The sequence below is a fragment of the Piliocolobus tephrosceles genome, unplaced genomic scaffold, assembly GCF_002776525.5.
Source record: "Piliocolobus tephrosceles isolate RC106 unplaced genomic scaffold, ASM277652v3 unscaffolded_1150, whole genome shotgun sequence".
Lineage (NCBI taxonomy): Eukaryota > Metazoa > Chordata > Mammalia > Primates > Cercopithecidae > Piliocolobus > Piliocolobus tephrosceles.
Genome location: NW_022292644.1, coordinates 14918 through 37989, shown reverse-complemented (window position 1 = coordinate 37989; position 23072 = coordinate 14918). Strand labels below are relative to the sequence as shown.

General features: G+C 41.7%; 1 pseudogene; it reads left to right on the top strand.

The window, feature by feature from the left end:
* The first annotated feature begins 8505 nt into the window (after window positions 1–8505).
* Window positions 8506–14323, top strand: LOC113220423 (annotated as a pseudogene).
* Window positions 14324–23072: the final 8749 nt, after the last annotated feature.

Here is a 23072-nt window from a genome sequence, read left to right as displayed (position 1 = left end):
TGACTTCTCACCAGAGCAGGAATAGCAACTTACGTATTTGGTGACTTCAAGATGAGAGCCTGCGCAGCTTAGTATCTCCCTCCAGATCTGTCTCTCTCTCTCTCTGTCGTTTTTTTTTTTTTGTTTGTTTGTTTTTTGACAGAGTTTCGCTCTTGTTGCCCAGGCTGGAGTGCAATGGGGAAATCTCAGCTCACTGCAACCTCCACCTCCCAGGTTCAAGCTATTCTCCTGCTTCAGCCTTCCAAGTAGCTGGGATGAAAGGCATGGGCCACCACACTTGGCTAATTTTGTATTTTCAGTTGAGACGGGGTTTCTCCATTTTGGTCAGGCTGGTCTGGCACTTCTGACCTCAGGTGATGCACTCGCCTCAGCCTCTCAAAGTGCTGGGATTACAGGCGTGAGCCACTGTGCCTGGCCCAGATCTCTTAAAACGTCATGAGGAAGGAGCCATTCTGCATCCTCAATATTACCTTAATATTTGAAGGACACCCATAACAATTAAGAGGCTGACTTGTGACTTCCTAGCCCTTTCAGGGCTGTTTAGGCACACCTTAGTGAAGTATTAGGGATGCAGTATTAGTTCTCAAGTTCCTGGACACCAAATCCATGTTCTCCAACAGAGCTTCAGTAAAAATAGCTGATGTCTATATTATTTTGCCCGTCCTTTCCCTTCCTTTTAATTCAGAACTGTGGTCTCAAAAAGAGTGGTTATTAAGTAGATTCTCTCAGTTCTCAACCCCAGCGCTATAGAGTGTTGAGTAACATCTCAGGTGCTAGGGAAACAGCAGCTGACATTCTAGCAATGCACAAATAGAAAAGCAATGATCACCACAGAGTAAAAGAGAATAGATTTTTTAAAAGTATGAAAACAAAATGAATATATATCAGATTACACTATAAATGGAAAATCCTATTATCTTGACTGGATTGCAAGTCAAAACCTCTCATGGCTTCCAACATCCAATATATTCAAAGCAGTTCAGGAATGGTGAAAGTGGAATGGAATTTAAAATTATTCAAAGGTTGCATATGTGAAAGCACCATGCCCTGAAACAAAATATTTATTTTTAAAGTGCATGATGAACACTGCATACAAAGTTTGTGTAATGAGAGAGAAAAAATCTCACATTTTTAAAAAAAGGAATATGCAGGGCCGGGCGCGGTGGCTCAAGCCTGTAATCCCAGCACTTTGGGAGGCTGAGACGGGTGGATCACAAGGTCAGGAGATCGAGACCATCCTGGCTAACACGGTGAAACCCCGTCTCTACTAAAAAATACAAAAAAATAGCCGGGTGCCGGTAGTCCCAGCTACTCTGGAGGCTGAGCCAGGAGAATGGCGTGAACCCGGGAGGTGGAGCTTGCAGTGAGCTGAGATCCGGCCACTGCACTCCAGCCTGGGCGACCCAGCCAGACTCAGTCTCAAAAAAAAAAAAAAAAAAAGGAATATGCAGCTTATTTACATATAATAAAATAAAATTAAACTAAAATAACAGCAATGGAAGACATAATCTGACCTTTGAAAATCAAGGGAAAAATCTCTTTTAAATAAACTTGGCAAAATTTTTAATGTGAGTTATGAAAAATAATAATACCTGAATATAGTATGTAAAAGTACCAACACAATAAAGCTAAAATAATATCCGTGGAAAAATTATTTGCTGTACATTATTTTTAAAAAATGATCTAAGTACTTTCCTCAAGAAGGCAAACGAATGAAATTTAAAAATTGTCTGAGAAAATCTGAGAAACAAAATGAATATAGAGAAGCAGAATATAATTTAACTATAAACCACACAAATAGAATTTAAAAATAAGGCCGGGTGCAGTGGCTCATACCTGTAATCCCAGCACTTTGGGAGGCGGAGGCAGGCGGATCACCTTAGGTCAGGAGTTTGAGACCAGCCTGACCAACATGGAGAAAACCCGTCTCTACTAAAAATAGAAAAAAAGAAAAATAGCCAGGTGTGGTGGTACATGCCTGTAATCCCAGCTACTAGGGAGGCTTAGGCAGGAGAATCCCTTGAACCTGGGAGGCGGAGGTTGCGGTGAGCTGAGATCACGCCATTGCACTCCAGCCTGGGCAACAAGAGCAAAACTCTGTCTCAAAGAAATAAAAAATAAAAATAAAATAAAAATAAGTGGCAGCCAACGTGCCCAACATGATTTTCTGTGATGAAAGGAATGCTCTATATCTATATTGTCCAATGCAGTAACTACCACACATATGTAGTTACAGAATTTCTAGTTTGGCCACGAATTTGGCTATTACTACTAAGGATATGCCATTTAGTTATTTAATTATCATTAATTTACAGTTTATAACCCCATGTGACTAGTGGTTACTCTATTGGTCAATGCAGATCTAGAATCTTGGAGAAGGCAGTTAAAATAATGAGATATGGTGAAAACAAAAATGGAAAAGGCACACAAATAGTGAACACAGAATATGAGAATGTGAAGTCACAATTCACACAGTAAAATTTAATAATGAGACCCTGCCTTGATGGGACACATGTCTAATGATATTCAAGGCTTGTCTTGTTACAGGTAGAAGAGCAGGAGCAGGGCAGGAGAGGGCTCTTCCCCTACCCACTAGAAATGTCAGGTGATGGCCTGTTAATGATCACTTTGCCTCTCTACAAATGATAATTAGGCAGCACCAGAGGCCATTTCCTGATGATCTACACCTGTTAACATCAAAAATGTTACTTAAATGCAGACCCCAGGAAGAAGCAACTTCTTGGGCATGCGTCTTAAGAGACAAACATGGCAAAGTGTAATCTTCCGGGGACACACTCCACTGGAAAAGGAAAGAAAGCCTCAGATGGACATGCATATAACTCCCTAAACACAGCGTGCATGCTCAATTCCAAAGGGGAAGGAAAGTACTGTGCATGCTGCAAACTCTCCCTAAAGGAAGAATCATGGGAAAGAGGAAAACCCATCCCAGGATCAAGGTTAAAGACCCTTCTCTTCTCTCTCTTGGACCTTCAGGCATCCACTTGGGTCTCTTCCAAGAGAATTTTCCTTTCCTTTCTGTTCTAAAGCCTTTTTAAATAAACTTCCACTCCTGCTCTGAAACTTAGTCTCTTTTTCCGCTGTATCCCCCTCAGTCGAATTCTTTCTTCTGAGGAGGCCAGGACTGAAGTTGCTTATGGACCCATGCAGATATGCTGCCAGTAACTCGAATCTCTTCTACTGGTAACAGTATCATTGTAAGGGAATGAGGCCAGTTCACATCTCAGTGCTCGGAGAACTCACAAAAAAATAAAAAGTTAGAGGATGCTGAGAACTCATCTACCTTCTAAGGCAAGTTCCACAAGCAAGCAGCGAGACTCTCTTTCCCCAAGGTCTTAAACTCTTCTGATGCTCCTTCTCTGGGAAAATGCATCCTCTGATTGGCTTCCCCTTATATAGGAGAAAACAATGAATAAACCTAAACAGCAGTACATTCCAAGAGACATGCCCCGATTGCACAGATACTGAACCTCATCAAAACTTCATTCTGGAGACACTCCCGGTTCAATTTGAATAGATTTTGAGACAAATACTAAAAACCCCACATAAAGGTGGAAACCAAAGAGTTAAAGCTATTTTGAAGGAAAAATAGGAAGATACATTCCTTTTTTCATTTGTAAGTACTGGTGCGATCTCGGCTCTCTGCAAGCTCCGCCTCCCGGGTTCACTGCCTCAGCTTCCTGAGTAGCTGGGACTACAGGCGCCCAACACCACGTCCGGCTATTTTTTTTTTTGTATTTTTTTTAGTAGAAACAGGGTTTCACCCGTGTTAGCCAGGATGGTCTCGATCTCCTGACCTCGTGATCCGCCCACCTCGGCCTCCCAAAGTGCTGGGATTATAGGCATGGGCCACCGCATCCGGCTTCATTAGTACTTTTGAGTGTATTATATGTACTAGAAAGCATTCACAGTCATGGTGTACAGCAAGAAACCAGACAAACTAGTCTTGTGGAGACTCTATATTCTAAAATTATTTGGAAGTCAATTGCACTTGAAAACAAATGGAAAGTGAATAGACATAAAAAGTTTCAATGTTCATGATGATGCAAAAAAATAAAATATATTGCAGAAATGAAGTCAGGAAGTGTTAGGGATCATATGGTACCTGTAAGGTCATTGGTATCCTCTGAGATTCAAGCAAACTGAATACATTTACATAACTAAAAGGAAAGCAGATGCTAATAGAAGACAATGAAGAAAGGGCCTGAAAGGCATTTCAGAGACCTTGGCTGGTGGCAGCCCCTTCCTTCAGAGGACTGGAGGCCTATAAGGGAAGACTGGTTTTGTGGGCTGGGCCTAGGGCTGCACCACCCCGGGCAAGCGCAGGACAGTGCTCACAGCATTCTACCTCCCAACCACTCCAGCGCCAGCCATGGCTAAAAAGGCCCCAGACACAGTTTGGGTCACTGCTTTGAGGGTGCAAGCCATAAGCCTTGGCAATTTCCATGGGATATTAAACCTGCAGTTGCACAAAGTACAGGAGTGCGCTGCTGACTAGGCAATTTACAAAAGAAAGAAGTTTAGTTGGACTTACAGTTCCACATGGCTGGGGGGAGGCAGAAGGCGAAAGCCATGTCTTACATCACAGCAGGCAAGTGAGAGAATGGCAGCCAAGCAAAACTGGTTTCGCCTTATCAAACCATCAGAAATCGTAAGACTTATTCACTACCACAAGAACGATATGGGAGAAACTGCCCCCATGATTCAAGTATTTCCCACGGGCTCCCCCCACAACATGTGGGAATGGTGGGAGTACAATTGGAGGTGAGATGTGGGCGGGGGCACAGAGCCAAACCATATCAGAAGCCTTCACCTGGATTTCAAAAGATGTATGCAAATGACTGTATGTCCGGTAGAAGGCTGCTGGGGTGGAGACCTCATGGCAAATGTCTACTACGGCAGTGCAGAGGGAGAATATGGGGAAGGAGCCCCCCACAGAGTCCCCACTGGGGCACTGCCTAGTGGAGCTCTGAGAAGACGGCCACCATCCTCCAGACCCCAGAATGATAGATCCACTGACAGCTTGCACCCTGAACCTGGAAAAGGTGCAGGCATTCAACGCTAGCCCTTGACAGCAGCCATGGGGACTGACGCTTGTATCCAAAAGAAAATAAATTATTCTACCATAAAGACATGTGCACTCATATATTTATTATAGCATTATTTGCAATAGCAAAGACATGAATATTTTCTCTATTAGAGAAAATGTAGTATATGTACATTTTGTACACCATGGAATACTATGCAACCACTTAAAAAATTTTGTCCTTTGCACCAACATGGATGCAATTAGAGGCCATTATTCTAAAATGTTGCAGGAAAAAGAAACCAAATACCATATGTTCTTAGTTATAAGTAAGAACAAAGCACTGACTACACATGGATGTAAAGATGGGAACAGCAGATACTGGGGACTACTAGAAGGGGAAGGGAAGGTGGGGGGCCAAGACCTGAAAAACATATACACCATGAAATACTATGTTTTCTACCTGGGTTACAAAATCATTCATACTCCAAGCCTCAGCATTACACAATGTGCCAATGTAAAACCCTGCACATGCATTCACGGAATCTAAAATAAAAGTTGAAATCTTTTTTAAATAGGTGAAGATCTGAATAGACATTTTCCAGGAGAAGAGATACAAATGGCCAACAAATACATGACAAAATTCTTACCATCTCTAATTGTCAGGGGGATGCAAATAAAAACCACCATGAAATGTCACCTGACACCTCTTAGAATAGCTGTTATTGAAAAGATGAATAGCAAGTATTAGTGAGGATGTGGATAAATGATAACCCTTGTATACTCGTGGTGGAAATACAAAGTACTATGGCCATTTTGCATAATAGTATGAAGGTTTCTCAAAAAATTTTTAAATAAAACTACCTGCTGATGAGGCTGTTGAGATATAGGAACACTCCTACACTGTTGGTGGAATGTAAATTAGTTCAACCATTGTGGAAGACAGTATGGTGATTCCTCAAAGACCTAGAACCAGAAATACTACTTGACCCAGCAATCTCATTACTGTGTATATACTCAAAGGAATATCAATCATTCTGTTATAAAGATACATGCACACACATGTTCATTGCAGCACTAGTCACAGCAGCAAAGACATGGAATCAACCCAAATGTCCATCAATCATAGACTGGATAAAGGAAACGTGGTACATATACACCATGAAATACTATGCAGCCATAAAAGGGAATGAGATCATGTCCTTTGCAGGGACATAGATGGAGCTAGAAGCCACTATCCTCAGCAAACTAACCCGGGAACAGAAAACCAAACACTGTATGTTCTCACTGACAAGTGGAAGCAGAACAATGAGAACACATGGATACTGAGAGGGGAACAACACACACTGGGGCCTGTTGGGAGGCAGGTGGAGGGAGAGTGTCAGGATAAATGGGTAATACACATATGCATTGGAATATTATTCAGTGTTACATGATAATGAAACCCTGTCATTTCTGACAACATGGGTGGACTACGAGGGCATTACATTATATGAATCAGGCCAGCCACAGAATGGCAATTACTATATGATTTCACTTGTATTTGAAATCTAAAACAGACAAACTCACAAAAGCAGAGAGCAGAATGGTGGTTGCCAGGGGCCGTGGTGCAGGGGAAATGGGTAGATGTGGTTAGAGCACAAAGGTTCAGATATACCATATAAAAAAGTTCTGGAGGTCTCATTTACAGCATAGTGCTTATAGCTAAGAACACTGTATTGCATACTTAAAATTTGCTAAAAGGGTGGAATTTGTGTTCTTACCAAAATTTCTTACTACTACTACTACTACTACTACTACTACTACTACTACTACTACTGCTACTACTGCTACTACTACTAATAATAATAATAATGGGGGACTTTGGGAGGAAGGATATGTTTATAATCTTAAGGGTAGTGATGTGTTCATGATGTATACTTATCCCCAGACTCACTGAGATGCATACCTTAAACATGTACAGCTTTTTAAATGTAATCATAGCTCAACAAATTGGGTTAAATACAAAAAAAAAAAAGAGGGGGTTGGTTAAAAAATTTAAAAGGAAGGGTAGATGTTCCCTTGTTTTTCTCTCTTGGCTATTTTCTTTCCTGCTGCCTGGAATTAAAAAATGACAGGTGGGCGTTTAGCAGCCAAACTGGAGCCTCTTCTAAAGTATAGCAGAGCAGACAGCTGGAAAGGGCCTGCGTCCCTAATGAATTTGGCAAGCATCTGCACCAGCCATGATAGGTGTAACTATAGATTTAAGTGAGAAAGAAATAAACTTCTGCCTTGTTTAAGCCACTTTGTTCAGACATTAGTTTCATATGCATATAGAGAATGTATGCTCCTCACGAGTAGGAAACATGTTTATGCCATATGGTTCATAATGTGTGTTCAGCAATGTAGGATGATGCTGATTATGATGACAATGGTGACAAACAGCATGAAATAATAAGTAATGAAAAAAGTGGTTTAATAATTGTGTATGGTTACTTTATTTAAAGATTCTGCTGCTAATATCATTCAATGTATTTGTATGCCAGTGGGAGTTTTATTAGATGTAGTCTAAGAAAGTTTACATTATTTAATGAAAAATACTAGATCAATTTTAAAAAACAGTAAAAATATCATGAGATGGAACTAAGCATCTGTATTGCAAAGCAACTCTCCCAGTTGATTTTATGCATAGTAATGATTGAGAATCCCCTGATCTAGATCCAACAGATCTCAACCTTCATAGGTGCTATCAAGGAAACACCTAAGGAAGACAATTTTCCTGACTATATCCATACCTCCAGTTAGTAATAGATCTAGAGGTCTAGAACCCAAATCCAGACCTCCTGCTTCCATGTGCAGTGGTCTTTTGCTATTCTGTTTTGTTCCACTTGGTGAAGAGGATTTGAGAATAAATGGCCGCATGATTCAACTCCCTCCTCTGCTCTGAGGAATATAGCCCTGTCATAGCAAGCAAGAAGCTCATACAGTAGTGGAAGAGGTGAATATACATTCACTAACCTAACATACAAGGCAGTAAGCACTGTAACATAAACAAAATACTTTGGGGTTTCAGACCAGGAGCAAGTGGGGTGATTATTTCTTAGCAGGGCTAGTAAAGTCTGGGAAGTGTTCACTAACAAAATATCTGGTCATTAACGAAAGCAACTGGCTTCTCAACACAGTCTAATTTATTGTAACAATATAAATAGTTGTTTGTTCATAAACATGCATATTTTGCCAAAATGTTTGTAGCTTATGTTCCCACTTAACAAGGTTCTCTGGCCAAAACTGTGCACCCACATCAGTCCTCCCATAAAAGCAATTTTGCATGCATAGAACACCTTTATCTATGAATATCCGTAATAAGGTACAGAAAGGCTGTTATTATCCAAACAGAGACATTCCACTGGTGCTAGAGAGCCACAGATGGAAATTTTCTCTGCCTTTTGGAAATGAAGCCAAACTTTCTTCTTTCTTTAGCCATGAGGATTCCTGTCCTCCACTTCATTATTTTCTTCTTTGTAAGCCAAGTTCTACCAGGTAACAAAATAAACCTGGTAAGAATGGAGTGCCTAACACCTTACAGGGATTCAGTACTCAAAGAGAAATCACCATCATCTATGACCAGATAGGGGATCTCATAGGAAATCTGGAAGACGCATTGGCTGAGGAGCCTGCAGTCACCTAATTCATTACTTATCCATAGCAACTCACTTAAATGAAATCAATGGTGTTTCAAGTCTTTGAAACCCTCTTTTTCCATCTCTAAATTAGGCAAGTTTACTAGCAGTTACTAGACCTCAAAAATTAAAAATCAGGCATTACTCTACTAAATCTTGGTCTCCCAAACTCCTCCAGATTCTTTTAGCAAAAGTTATTTATCCTAAGACACTGGTGTAAGAGCTATTCCAAAGCTGTGGTAGGCTCAGACAGAAGGGATTGGTGGAAGAAGTGTGTTTGAAAATATTACTACAGTCTAAGAAATCTTTTTTTTTTTTTTTTTTTTTTTGAGGCAGAGTCTCGCTCTGTCGCCCGGACTGGAGTTCAGTGGCCGGATCTCAGCTCACTGCAAGCTCTGCCTCTCGGGTTTACGCCATTCTCCTGCCTCAGCCTCCGGAGTAGCTGGGACTACAGGCGCCCGCCACCTCGCCCGGCTAGTTTTTTGTATTTTTAGTAGAGACGGGGTTTCACCGTGTTAGCCAGGATGGACTCGATCTCCTGACCTCGTGATCCGCCCGTCTCGGCCTCCCAAAGTGCTGGGATTACAGGCTTGAGCCACCGCGCCCGGCCTAGAAATCTTTAACTTATTGCTCCCCAGTACTGTTGGTCCTTGGGGCTTGACTTTTCCTCTTAAGGCTCCATCTCAATCCCTAGCTTTCGCTCTTCTTTCTCAGCATCTAGTCTTGTAATGTAGAACTTAAACACAGGGACCAGGGATGACCCCACACCAGAGCATAGCCCACTGCATTCAGCAAGCAAACATTAATCACAGGTATAAGGCCCCTTGTGCAGACATGCTTTGGAGAAGTGTGTATAGGGCTTCTTGGATTTGCCCAAGGGGGTTAACAGACACCCAAAATAGATCCGAAAATTTTTTGGAAAGTCCTGAACATGTGTATTCAAGGATGAATAAGCAACTTATTGCTTCTAATTTTCCTGTTTTATAGAGGAAAAAATTGAGGCCCTGGAAACTGAAGGTTTTTCCCAACAGTGGAGTAAATGTCAGAGTCAATGCATTGTTTTAATATCCCGGCTTTCCCTGTACATCCCACCCTAGGGTTCTGTTGTGCTGTTTCTTTGTGTGACTTTCTAAAGCCTGATAAACGGTGATACCATATCCAATTATAGGAGCTCAGTAGCACCCAACATCGGGGACTGACTTGTGAGATTGTTATCCTTGCGGCATTACTGAAGACCTACCTGACTGGTACTTGTTAAACAGTCACCCTGGTTAAATACATGGGTTTGATTTTTTTTAATCAGTTAAAAATATTTTAAAATATGTGTCTTACATCTATAGCCCCAGAAAATCAACGCTTTTAATCAAGGTTTAAAAGTTCCAAATTTGGATAAACAATTTTTTTTTGTTTTCACTCTCACTCAATCAAAATAGAAAAAACTAATTGGATAGAACAGCACAGGCAGAAGCACTACTTACAGTCAAAAATGGGATACAACAAGACTGGGGAAGAGAACACAGGACGGTACTAAAGAACGCAGTCTAATGAAAGGTGGTGTCTCCTCTGGATGTCCTTAGGTACACTTTGCAGCAGAACTGCAAACTTCTTATAGAAGGCTAGAGAGGAAAGGAGGACACAGAGAGGGGGCAAGAGTGGAAAACAGAATGAGGCTCAGAATACCAAGCCTTAGTGCTGTCCCTATCACCTTCATCACTCGATCATTGGGTGATCTTGGGCAAGTTCCTTCCTTTCCCTCAGCTAATTTCCTCATCTTTAAGGTAAGGGACTAGATAAGATAGGCTTTGATGTTCATTGTAACTCTAACTTTTGTTCCTAAAGCAAATAGCTGGAAAAGACATTGTGTCCACAATATGCAATACACAAGGTTTACAAGCAAAGATAAAAAAATATATATATTTTTTGAAATCCCTAATGTTACCTGAATTCTTGCAAATGAATAATGATACATCATAATTTTACAAAGTCCTTTGTAATTCGAATGTTTTAAAAGAATTTCAACCTTTATTTTAGATTCAGGGAGTGCATGTGCAGATTTGTTACATGGGTATATTGTGTGATATTGAAGTTTGGGGTATGAATAACTCTGTCACCCAGGTAGAGTGTACCCAAAGGGTAGCTTTTCAGACCTTACTCCCTCTCCCTCCCCTCCTGATAGGACCCAATCTCTGTTGTTCCCATTTTTATGTCCATGTGCACTCATTGCTCAGCTCCCACTTATAACTGAGAATATGTGGTATTTGGCTTTCTGTTCCCGAGCTAATTTGCTTAGAATAAAGTCCTCCAGTTGCATCCATGTTGCTGCAAAGCACACATTTTTGTTCTTTTTATGGCTGCATAGTACTCCATGATATATATGTACTACATTTTCTTTATTCAATCCACAGTTGATGAACACCTAGTTTGATTCTATACATTTGCTATTGTGAATACCGCTGTGATGAACATACAAATTTACGTCTTTTTACAAGACTAATTTATTTTCCTTTGAGTATATACCCAGTAATGAGATTACTGGGTCAAATGGTAGTTCTGTATTACATTTTCTGAAAAGTGGTTTGAAAATAAAATGCTCAATAGAGTCCAGCATAGTAAAATAGTACACATGATTCAAAGACCTGTGAACTAAGAGTAACAACAAATTTCCGCACAAACACGTTATAAGATAGAACATAGCTGTATTTTAATTAATTATTTCACAGTCGTTTACTGAATACCTATTATAAGCCAAGGCTTAAAGCAGATTCTGGAAGTACTACAACAGAGGGATGTTCAAGAGTGATGTATCACATATCACAAGACAGGTCCTTGTGGTTCATCCTCTACACTATACTAATCTCTTATGACTCTTCCAGCTGCAAAGGGCCAATTTTAGCCCAAGGCCAATGAGCTCTATATACATAGTATTTGACTAGTTACAGATAAAAGGAAGAGACAGGAAGTTCAGGGCTCAAAAAACTCAGATTTCAGCTTGTTTCTACCAAGTGCTCAACACTTAGAATTCTCATTGTCTTTTAAAAAGCATAACCTTTAATTATTTCACAATTCGCCTTATAGATAGAAATACGATGTTGCATGTATTTGGTCTTCACATCAATCCACTAATTGCTTTGTGACCACTGAAAAGTTAAATTGAATCTAATGCATTTGGATTTCAGTTCAACTCAATAGGCATTTACTGAATGTATATTAAAATCGCTGTACTGATTGAAAGCTATTCTAGAATTGGCTTTTGTGTTGCAGAATAGAAAAAAAAAGTGCTGGTTTTTATACCTCTCTTATTGTCAAGAAGTTGTCATGGAAAAGGTACTCTGTGTTACATACAAAGACTGCTCAGATTTAAAACACTTTTCAAACTAAATATCTCAATGTGGGTGGCCTATCCCCAGGGCAGTGATATCTTAGGACATAAATGAAATACTATTAAATGTTTTCAACAAGTATAGTTTTTGAGCTTTTAAGAAGACCTTTAGGCCGGGCGCGGTGGCTCAAGCCTGTAATCCCAGCACTTTGGGAGGCCGAGACGGGTGGATCACGAGGTCAGGAGATCGAGATCATCTCGGCCTACACGGTGAAACCCCGTCTCTACTAAAAAAATACAAAAAGCTAGCCGGGCGAGATGGCGGGTGCCTGTAATCCCAGCTACTCGGGAGGCTGAGGCAGGAGAATGGCGTAAACACGGGAGGCAGAGCTTGCAGTGAGCCAAGATTGCGCCACTGCACTCCAGCCTGGGCGACAGAGCGAGACTCCGTCTCAAAAAAAAAAAAAAAAAAAAGAAGACCTTGAATGTTTCACCCCTAATATATGCAATGGTTTCTAGAGAAAAATTACAACCTCAAAGACCAGTGCCAGAGATATAAGAAGTGAGTGAAGTCACAGGGTGTAACAAGTACTGGCATATATATATTTGTGTGTTAAACACATAGGAATATTGTTCCCTTCCACAGAAAAAAAAATCCTCTCTAACAATTTCCATAAAGTATATGATCTTTTAGGTCTATATTTCAGTTCTACTTTTGAAAGATACACCTATTGTAACCTATCATATAGTGTGTGTGTGTGTGTGTGTTTGCGTGTAGAAATAAAAAGAGAGCCGGGCGCAGTGGCTCAAGCCTGTAATCCCAGCACTTTGGGAGGCCGAGACGGGCGGATCACGAGGTCAGGAGATCGAGACCATCCTGGCTAACACGGTGAAACCCCGTCTCTACTAAAAAAAATACAAAAAACTAGCCAGGCGTGGTGGCGGGCGCCTGTAGTCCCAGCTACTCGGGAGGTTGAGGCAGGAGAATGGCGTTAACCCAGGTGGTGGAGCTTGCAGTGAGCTGAGATCTGGCCACTGCATTCCAGCCTGGGTGACAGAGTGAGACTCGGTCTCAAAAAAAAAAAAAAAAAAAAGAAAAGAAAGAAAAGAAAAAAAAAAAAGAAATAAAAAGAGAGCAGCCAAAAGAGATTTTCTTCTCTTTCACTCCAGGAGAATCCGTGGTATAAGACATTATATTTTTTAAAAGGCTGATATCTCCCATCAGCATTAGGAGATGATAAGGATTAAATAAACTGAGACGTGCATGCTCTAGAACTTGTAAAGGGGAGCGGGCTATTCACCTCCAGTCTTTTGTCATGTAGGTGCACCCAATATTCTCAGATTTTTCAAGAACACCAAAAAATCCAAATTTTGTATGACAGCAGATTTTTAAGTGTTTTAGAAATCAAATAACAACACACACAGACAAAAAATAATCCACACAAGATCATCCTCAGGCACTGCCCCCTACATCCATGTAATTCAATACAAAGTAAGAAAGACTGATGAATGGTTACAATAACGCTCTTCTGCGTGCAGCCAGGGGCAAATTCAAAGAGATCTGTGAACATCCAAATGGCTCCTGTCGGGACTTTTGCCTCAAAACAGAAATCCATGTTGGGAGATGTTTAAATACCTGACCCTGCTGCCTGCCTCTGGGGCATCGACCAAAAATTGAGAGCACTACACCCAAAAAAGACCGAAGCCTGTTGTTTTCTGCATGTTTTGTGTTCTTTTTCTCTCTCTCTCCGTGCCTCCCTTTCCCTCTCTCCCCTTTTTCTCACAGGGATTTTTATTGAATCCTCAATAAAGATAAAGCAAAATCAGCAAGCACAAAACCTCTTTTAAAAGTTTACATTACCAGCTGGGCACGGTGACTCACACCTGTAATCCCAGCACTTTGGGAGGCCAAGGTGGGCGGATCATGAGGTCAGGAGATCAAGACCATTCTGGCCAACATGGTGAAACCCTGTCTCTTCTAAAAACACAAAAAATTAGCCAGGCGTCGTGGCAGGCTCTTGTAATCCCAGCTATTCAGGAGGCTGAAGCAGGAGAATCGCTTGAACCCACGAGGTGGAGGTTGCAGTGAGCCGAGATCACAACACTGCACTCCAGCCTGGGCGACAGAGCAAGATTTCACCTCAAAAAAAAAAAGAAAAAGAAATAAGTTTATGTTACATGTTATGACTTGATTACTGTTTCGTTTCCAGTATCCTTCTATCAGATCTGGATGAGCTCTTAGTCGAAAATGACCTACAGCAGGGTCGGGGAATTTTCACCACACCCATTGCTTTTGTCTAGCACTGCAACCCTTCATCCTGCGTATGGGAAGACTACTTCCCTTTTTTACTGGGAAAATGCACTATCCTATTCCATGAAACCTTGCAGGGGTTTGTCTCTCCCAGATAAAGGTGCAGTACATGGGAAACTTGCACAATCCGGTCTTCCCACATCAACCAGACTTCATCAGAAATCTAAATTACAAAAAGTTGCACTCAGATTAAAGGCAATTTCTTCCACACCCTTTTCAACGGCCAGTTCCCTGGGTTTGTACATTCATGCCTGGCTGAGACTCAGGGAATTCCTTTAGTTCCCAACTTGCACTGGGCATAATCAGTCAGCATTTTCTTCCATCTTTTAAAACACTACATTGGCTTCCTATGGCTGCTATCACAAATTACAACAAGCTTAGTGGCTTAAAGCAACACAGATGTATTATCTGACAGTTCTATAGGTTGCAGGTTTCAGTTGGATCTCAATGGGCCAACATCAAAGTGTCAGCAGGGCTGAGCTTTCTCCTGGAAGCTCTGTAGTTTTCTTACTGCACCTTTATCCCAACAATGGCAGGTTACTCCTGTGCACCATAGCTTCCTTCATCCATTTTCAAAGCCAGCAACGGAGCGTTGAGTCCTCACATTCCATCATTCTGAATTCACGTTCTCCTCACTCTTCCACTTTTTTAGGACTCATGATCACATTGGGCCCACCTAGATAATCTAAGGTACTCCACCTATTTTAAAGTCACCTGATTAACAGCCTTAATTTCACATGAAACCTCAATTCCCCTTTGCCTTACAAGGTGACACATTCACAGGACCCAGGAGTTAGAATGTGGATAGCTTTGGCAGGAGACAGATGGGACATTATTCCGCCTACCACAGCCACTGAGTGCTTTTCCCACCTGTCACCATTTTGCTCCATCTAGACACAATTTTAGTTGCTTTGTGTGGAGAGATTCTCATTCATAGAGTTTTCTTTTTTGTGTAAAGTAGGGGAGGGCCTCCCCTTGGTCACTGAAACACAATAGAATCAATATATTTAAAAGTATATAAGCTGGATTTTATTTTTCACTACGCCTGATTTGACCAAGAAAGAATGTTAAGTTATGACACATGGGCTACTTGAAATCTCAAAAAGTTCAAAACATTGGATTCAAAATCTCAGAGACTGATATATATTCCAAAAAACTCAATCCTGTGGAACTGCCAAGTTTTCCTCAGTGCTACTCTTGAAATTACATCACCAACTGACCCTTTAATATATTTTTGCACAATATAACATTTATTTCTCGGAGTAAGTGCTTCCCTAGAGAAGAAGCAGTTTGGACCCATATATTAAAGCCATCACAGAGAATATTATCCTCTCATTGCTAGGAGGTGGCCTTCAAGATGGTTGACTAGAGGCACCAAGCACTATGTCCTCCACAAAGAAAGACCAAAACAGCAAGTAGATAATCATACCTTGGATGGGGCATGAAAGAGGGCACTAGAATTCAGCAGCACAGTGACAAGGAATCTCTGAGGTATGGAAGGAAAGGAAAGTGAAGCAGCAGCCCAGCCAGAATCAGCTCAAAGCCAGGACAAACTCTCCAGTGTGGTTGGTGAAAAGGTAAGAAAGAGAGCCCCAGTGGTCCATATTCCCACCATGGACACCTACAATCCTAGCCCTGGGAGAGTCTCTCGGCCCTCGCAGGCCCTGAGCCTACTCTAGGGAGCTGCCTGGAGTGCACGTGATGGACATTGTCCCAGAGGAGGAGTTGGCACTGGATCGTTTGCATCCGCCCCCAGACACAGGCAGCTGTGGCACAGTGCCATTTTGAGAGCCCAGCCCCCAACAGACGATATCATGCCCTGGGGCCCAACAGCCCCTGCATCGCCACATCTCTGGACCCCCAGTAACATTCCCTCATGTCCATCCAGAGGCTTGCAGGGTCACAACACCAGCTGAACTCACCAGTGTAGCCTGGTCCCCATCACTCTAGCCTACACAGTGTCCTACACTCCGGGGAACTGGCGGTGCAATTCACTAGGGAGGCTGCCACCAGAACAAAGGGAGCTGAAGCAGGCACTCTTCACAAGTGGTGAGTCACCTTCCTAGGGCCACTGACACTGACAGCAATCCTGACCTCCCCCAGGAACAGGGCCACTGCACACCTGCAGGCATCCTCAGGGGACCTGGGGACTCGCCTGCCTGGACACTAGTCCACAGCCAGAGCACAGGCCCATCCCACCCAATGCTGTCACTACCACTCTCCAAGCTCATTGTCCAGGGGCCTGGGGAGCAACCCACACTGCTCTCTGTCATTGGCACCTGTGCATGCCTTCTTGTGACCTGAGTATGAGCCCACCCAGCCTGGTGGTGCCTGTGCACATTGTCTGAGACCCTGGGGATTAATCCACCATGCCTATCACCATCAAGTACCTGTGTATCTCCTGAGAGCCTAAGGATAGGACTTCCCAGCTTGCCATCACCGGTATCACCAGCACCCACATAGTTGCACCAGGTGAAAGCCTGGGGACTACTCTGTCCATCATGTTGTCACAACTGTTGGTGTCTGCACATGCCATCTGGGGTCACAAGGGTTGACCTGCTATTACTACTGCAATTGCTGAGGCTACACATGCCACCCAGGGTCTTGAGGGCAAGTCTGTCTACCTAGCCCACCACTGTCACTGCTGGCACCTGAGAAAGCCACCTGACTCATGCCTATAATCCTAGCACTTTGGGAAGCTGAGGCGGGCAGATCACCTGAAGTCAGGAGTTCGAGATCACCCTGACCAACATGAGGAAACCCCATTTCTACTAAAAAAATATACAAAATAGAAAACTAGTCAGGCATGGAGGCGCATGCCTGTAATCCCAGCTACTCTCAAGGCTGAGGCAGGAGAATTGCTTGAACCCGGGAGGCGGAGGTTGCAGTGAGCCAAGATCACGCCATTGCACTCCAGCCTGGGCAACAAGAGCAAAACTCCATCTCAAAAAAAAAAAAAGAAAAGAAAGCCACCTGAAGGCCCAAGGATGGCCTGCCTGAAACTTCAACCACTAGTGCCCACATATATCACCCAAAAGTTCAAAGACCAGTGCAACTGGTGCCCAAAGACCAGACTGCCTGGCATGTCTTTTCCCAGCAAAGTCTCACCACAGCCTCCGTTAGCAACAAAGGCTAAGACACCGAGGAGCTCACAGACATCGGTGATGCTGATTATAGCTGAAGAAATCATAGGAATCTAAACTACTGAACCAACCCAGAACTAAAGGCAAAGTGTCTTACTGATTCAACAGTATAGATACAGCTGCAGGAGTCAGTCTTTCACTACCAAAGCCAATCTATAAAATTAGAAGAAGCAACTGTTTTACCAGATATTCAAATATCAATGTAAGGACATAAGAAACATGAAAGAGCAAGGAAGCATAGCATCTCTGAAGGAAAAACAATAATTCTCCAGCAACGGATTCCATAAAATGAATGAAAAGGAATTTAACAGCTGAAATTGAAGAATTCAATAAATAAAATAAATAATATAATTTGAGAACCTCAGCAACAGACTAGATCAAGAAGATGAAAGAATTTCTAAACATAAAGATTGGTCTTCATATACAAAAATGAACTCAAAAGGGATTAAAGACTTAAATGTGAAACTTAAAACTATAAAAACTATAAAAACCCTGGAAGACAGCCTAGGCAATAACATTCAGGACATAAGCAAGGGCAAGGATTTTATAGCAATGACACCAAAAGCAATTGTGACAAAAGCAAAAATTGACAAATGGGATGTAATTAAACTAAAGAGCTTCTGTGCAACAAATAAACTATTAATAGAGTAAAAGGACAACCAGCAGAACGGGAGACAATTTTTGCAAACTATGTAATTGACAGAGATCCAATATACAGCATCTACAAGGAACTTACACAAATTTACAAAAAAATCAAAACCTTTAAAAAGTAGACAAAGGACATGAACAGACACTTCTCAAAAGAAGACATACATGCTGTCAACAATCGCATGGAAAAAAAAAGCTCAAGGGTCATGAGGGATTATGACAGACAGGAGGCAGAACTAGATTGCAGCTCCGGACAGAGCAGCATGTGGAGGCTTGCACTGTGAATTTTAGCCCCAGATGGACTGCAAGAACAGACCACAATCCTGGCAGGACCTACAGACCCTCTGAAGGAAGCAGATTGCTCTTGCAGGACCTGAGAGACACCTCAAATACTATAAGTCCCCCAACCGCGGAAATGGCAAAGGGAGACCCTCATCTCCTGAACACACACCCCCACTGGAGAAGCTGAAGGTCTGTTTGTGGGAGAAGTTCCTGACCTTACCTGCAGCTGAGTCAAGTTAGAGAGCCGAGCTGAGTGACATACAGGAGTAGAGGAAGTAGCAGAAAGGCACTGGGAGGTTGCTGGATCCCCAGGCAGCCCATTCCCGCCTGGCACCACAGTCATCCATCAGGAGAGTGGCCAGAGGAGCAGGGGATAAAACTTCACAGGGAGAAGGACTTCTCTAGCTGAACTTTGTAAAAAATTGAAGGGGGTGAGAAGCCTCCTGGCCAGAGCTCAGGGGAGAGCGTGAATCTGGCTTGCAGACTTCACAAGCGGGGTAAGAACTAAAGCCCATTTCTTTGTCAGTTGGGAGGCAGAAAGCCCCAGGTAAGTTGTCAAGGCAGATTCGCCCTCGGCCTGGAAACAGACTCCGGGCAATTGCAGGGGGCACGATGGGAGTGAGACAAGCCTTTCAGTGTGTGTGGAAGCTGAGCGAGACCTGAGACTGCTGGCTTTCCCCCACTTCCCTGACAACCTGCATGACTCAGCAGCGGCAGCCATAATCCTCCTACGTATACAACTCCAGTGACCCGGGAATCACACCTCCATCCCCCACAGCAGCCAAAGCAAGACCCACCCAAGGAGAATCTGAGCTCAGACACGCCTAGCCCCGCCCCACCTGATGGCCCTTCCATATCCACCCTGGTAGCGGAAGACAAAGAATATATAATCTTGGGAGTTCTAGAGCCCTGCCCACCACTGGTCCCTCTCCACACTACTACAGCTGATGCTTTCTGGAAAGCGTCACCTCCCAGCAGGAGGCCCACCAGCACAAAAAATAGAGCATTAAACCACCAAAGCTAAGGACCCCCAGGGAGTCCATTGCACCTCCACTGGAACAGGTGGTGCTGATATCCAGGGCTGACAGACCCATAGATGGTTCACATCACAGGACTCTGTGCAGGCAACCCCCAGTACCAGCCTGGAGCCAGGTAGACTAATTGAGTGACTAGACCCCAGAAGAGAGACAACAATCACTTCAAGTGAGTTCACACAAAGCCACACCCACAGGAAAATGGGGAGAGAACTACATCAAGGGAATACCCCTTGGGACGAAAAATCTGAACAACAACCTTTAGCCCCAGACCTTCCTTCTGACAGAGCCTATCCAAATTTAAGAAGGAACCAGAAAACCAACCCAGGTAATATGACAAAACAAGTTCATCAGCAGTCCCCAAAACTCACACTAGTTCACCAGGAATGGATCCAAACCAAAAAGAAATCCCTGATTTATCTGAAAAAGAAATCAGGAGGTTAGTTATTAAGCTAATCAGGGAGGGACCAGAGAAAGGCAAACTCAAACGCCAGGAAATCTAAAATATAATACAAGAAGAGAAGGGACAAATATTCAACAAAATAGCTATCTTAAAGAAAACATCAAAAATTCAGGAAACTTTGGACACACTTTTAGAAATGTGAAATGCTCTGGAAAGTCTCAGCAATAGAATTGGACAAGTAGAAGAAAGAAACTCAGAGCTTGAAGACAAGGTCTTCATATTAACCCAATCCCACAAAGACAAAGAGAAAAGAATAAGAAAATGTGAACACAGCATATTATCGTGGAGACGGAGTCTTGCCATGTTGGCCAGGCTGGTCTTGAACTCCTGGCCTCAAGGGAGCTGCCTGCCTTAGCCTCCCAAAGTGCTGGGATTATAGGCATGAGCCATCACCAACAGTCGATTCATCACCAACAGTCGATTCTTAAAATAAGTTGCACTTGGTTGTGGTGTATAATCCTTTTTTTTTTTTTTTTTTTTTTTGAGACGGAGTCTCGCTCTGTTCCCGGGGCTGGAGTGTAGTGGCCGGATCACTGCAAGCTCCGCCTCCCGGGATTAGCCATTCTCCTGCCTCAGCCTCCGGAGTAGCTGGGACTACAGGCACCTGCCAACTCGCCCAGCTAGATTTTTGTATTTTTTAGTAGAGACGGGGTTTCACCATGTTAACCAGGATGGTCTCGATCTCCTGACCTCGTGATCCGCCCGTCTCGGCCTCCCAAAGTGCTGGGATTACAGGCTTGAGCCACCGCGCCCGGCCTATAATCCTCTTAATATATTGCTAGATTCCATTTTAAAGTATTTTGTTAAGAATTTTTGTATCTTTATTTATAAAGAATACTGGACTAGTTTTCATTTCTGGTAATGTCTTTGTCTTGCTTTCCTATCAGGATAATACTGGTCATGTAAAATTAGTTTGGAAATGTCTTATAAATTTTTAAAGATTGTAAGAAAGATTAGCCTTCCTTATTCTTTCAACGTGATAAAATTCACTAGTACAGCCGTCTGGTCCTGGATTATTTTTTTTGGAAGCTTTTAATCACAGTCTCACTACCATCACTTGTTATATGTCTATCTGTATTTTTTATTTCTTCTTGACTCAGTCTTGGTAGTTTATTTGTAGAAATTGTCCATCATTTTATTTAGGGTGCCTAATTTGTTGATATACAATTATTCATAGTGTTCGCTTGTAATTTTTTTTATCTGTGTAAGTTGGTAGTAGTATCCCCACTGTTTTTATTTTATTTTATTTATTTTTTTTTTTGAGACAGAGTCTCGCTCTGTCGCGCAGGCTGGAGTGCAGTTGCAAGATCTCGGCTCACTGCAAGCTCCGCCTCCCGGGTTCACGCCATTCTCCTGCCTCAGCCTCCTAAGTAGCTGGGGCTACAGGCACCGCCACCACGCCTGGTTACTTTTTGTATGATTTTTAGTAGAGATGGGGTTTCACTGTATTAGCCAGGATGGTCTCCATCTCCTGATCTCCTGATCCACCCGCCTCGGCCTCCAAAGTGCTGGGATTACAGGCGTGAGCCACTGCGCCCGGCCTTTATTTTTAATTTTAGTAATTTAAGTGTTCTTCTTGTTTTCTTTGGTCAGTATAGCAAAAGGCGAGTCAAGTTTCTTGATCTTTTCAAATAATCAACTTTTAGTTTTGTTGATTTCTCTACTGTTTTGTTTTTCTCTATTTCACTGTGTTCTAATATTATTTTATTTTTCCTGCTTGCTATGGATTTAGTCAGTTCTTTTCCTAGGTTCTAAATTTAGAGTATTTGCTATCTATTTTATTCATTCCTTTTTAAGGTAAGAGTTTACATCCATAAATTTTTATCTGAGCTTATACTTAGCTTTTGCTGCATCCCTTATTGTATTTTCATTTTGGTTCTTCTCAAAGTATTTTTCGATTTCCTTTGCGATTTCTTCTTGGACTCATTGGTTGTGTAAAGGTATGGTATTTAATTCTCACATATTTGTGAATTTTTTTCACTTATTGATTTTTAGGTTTGTCCCACAGTGGTTGGAGAAAGTACTTTGTATGATTCTAATATTATAAAATTAGTTTCTAATGTCACTTTATTTGCTATTTATTTTTATATATTTTCATCTTTGATGACAGTCAATACCACAGGAATACTTTGTAATTTCACTTTTGTACTTTTGATACAGGAACTAACTTTCTTTCTGTGTGACATCTTCACCATGTCTTGTATTCTCAGCCCATAAGCTTCTTTCTACAAGTTGTTACTTCATATAGAATACAATTGAATTTGTATTTGATAAATAACAGTGAATCTCAATACTCAATAATATTTTCAATGACTTTGAGTTCAAAGATAAGGTCATTGCTAACTAAAGTTGAAAATAGATTCTCTTAACTCTCTTTTTATTTTATAAGAAATACTAAAAAATAATCATAATACTTCCTAGAATGGAAATTGCAATACTTCTATAAGGCTACTATGGGTAATCGTTTTTTTGTCTTACTCTTATAGTCCATTTAAAAATTTTCACACTTTTTCTTTTCTTCACTTGGGATTGATTAGTTCGACCATTAGATTTAAATTGGCTTTTGAGATTGTGTCTAGTCATTTGGTAGGCACGAAATAATTATTGCATGCTCAATATCTCTGTCTGTGGGGGCTCTAAGTTCTTCTTGCATGTAAATCCTTAATAATTACAATACAAATGAGTGAATGTAGGTAATTTAATGATCATTTCTGGGTCTAGTATCTCTTTGACATTCTGGAACTGTCACCATCAAAATGAAGTGTTGATTCTGCGTTGTCTTCATTTGAAATTATTACTCATTATCTGATACTAATTGTTTAGTTCAGAACGGTTGCTTCAGTGATATAAATCACTACACACATTATAATGTGTACAGGAATTTCTATTACTGAGTCATATGCTATCTAGATAAGGCAAAGTTTTGTTTAACATAAATAAAAGTAATTGTATAACAAAAAAGTTTCCTTGGCAACGATAATCTCTATGATTTCTCCCAGGATGATGATTCTGACTTGTGTTGTGACCCTTTGTTATTTCTGGGAAATATTATTTCTGCCGATATATGACTGGCAGTGAACATTAAATCCTATTTGAACAAATGAGATCTTGAATTTATTGAACCCTGTTTCTTGCACTGCGGTGTATTTGTAGTCAATTATTCCAATTC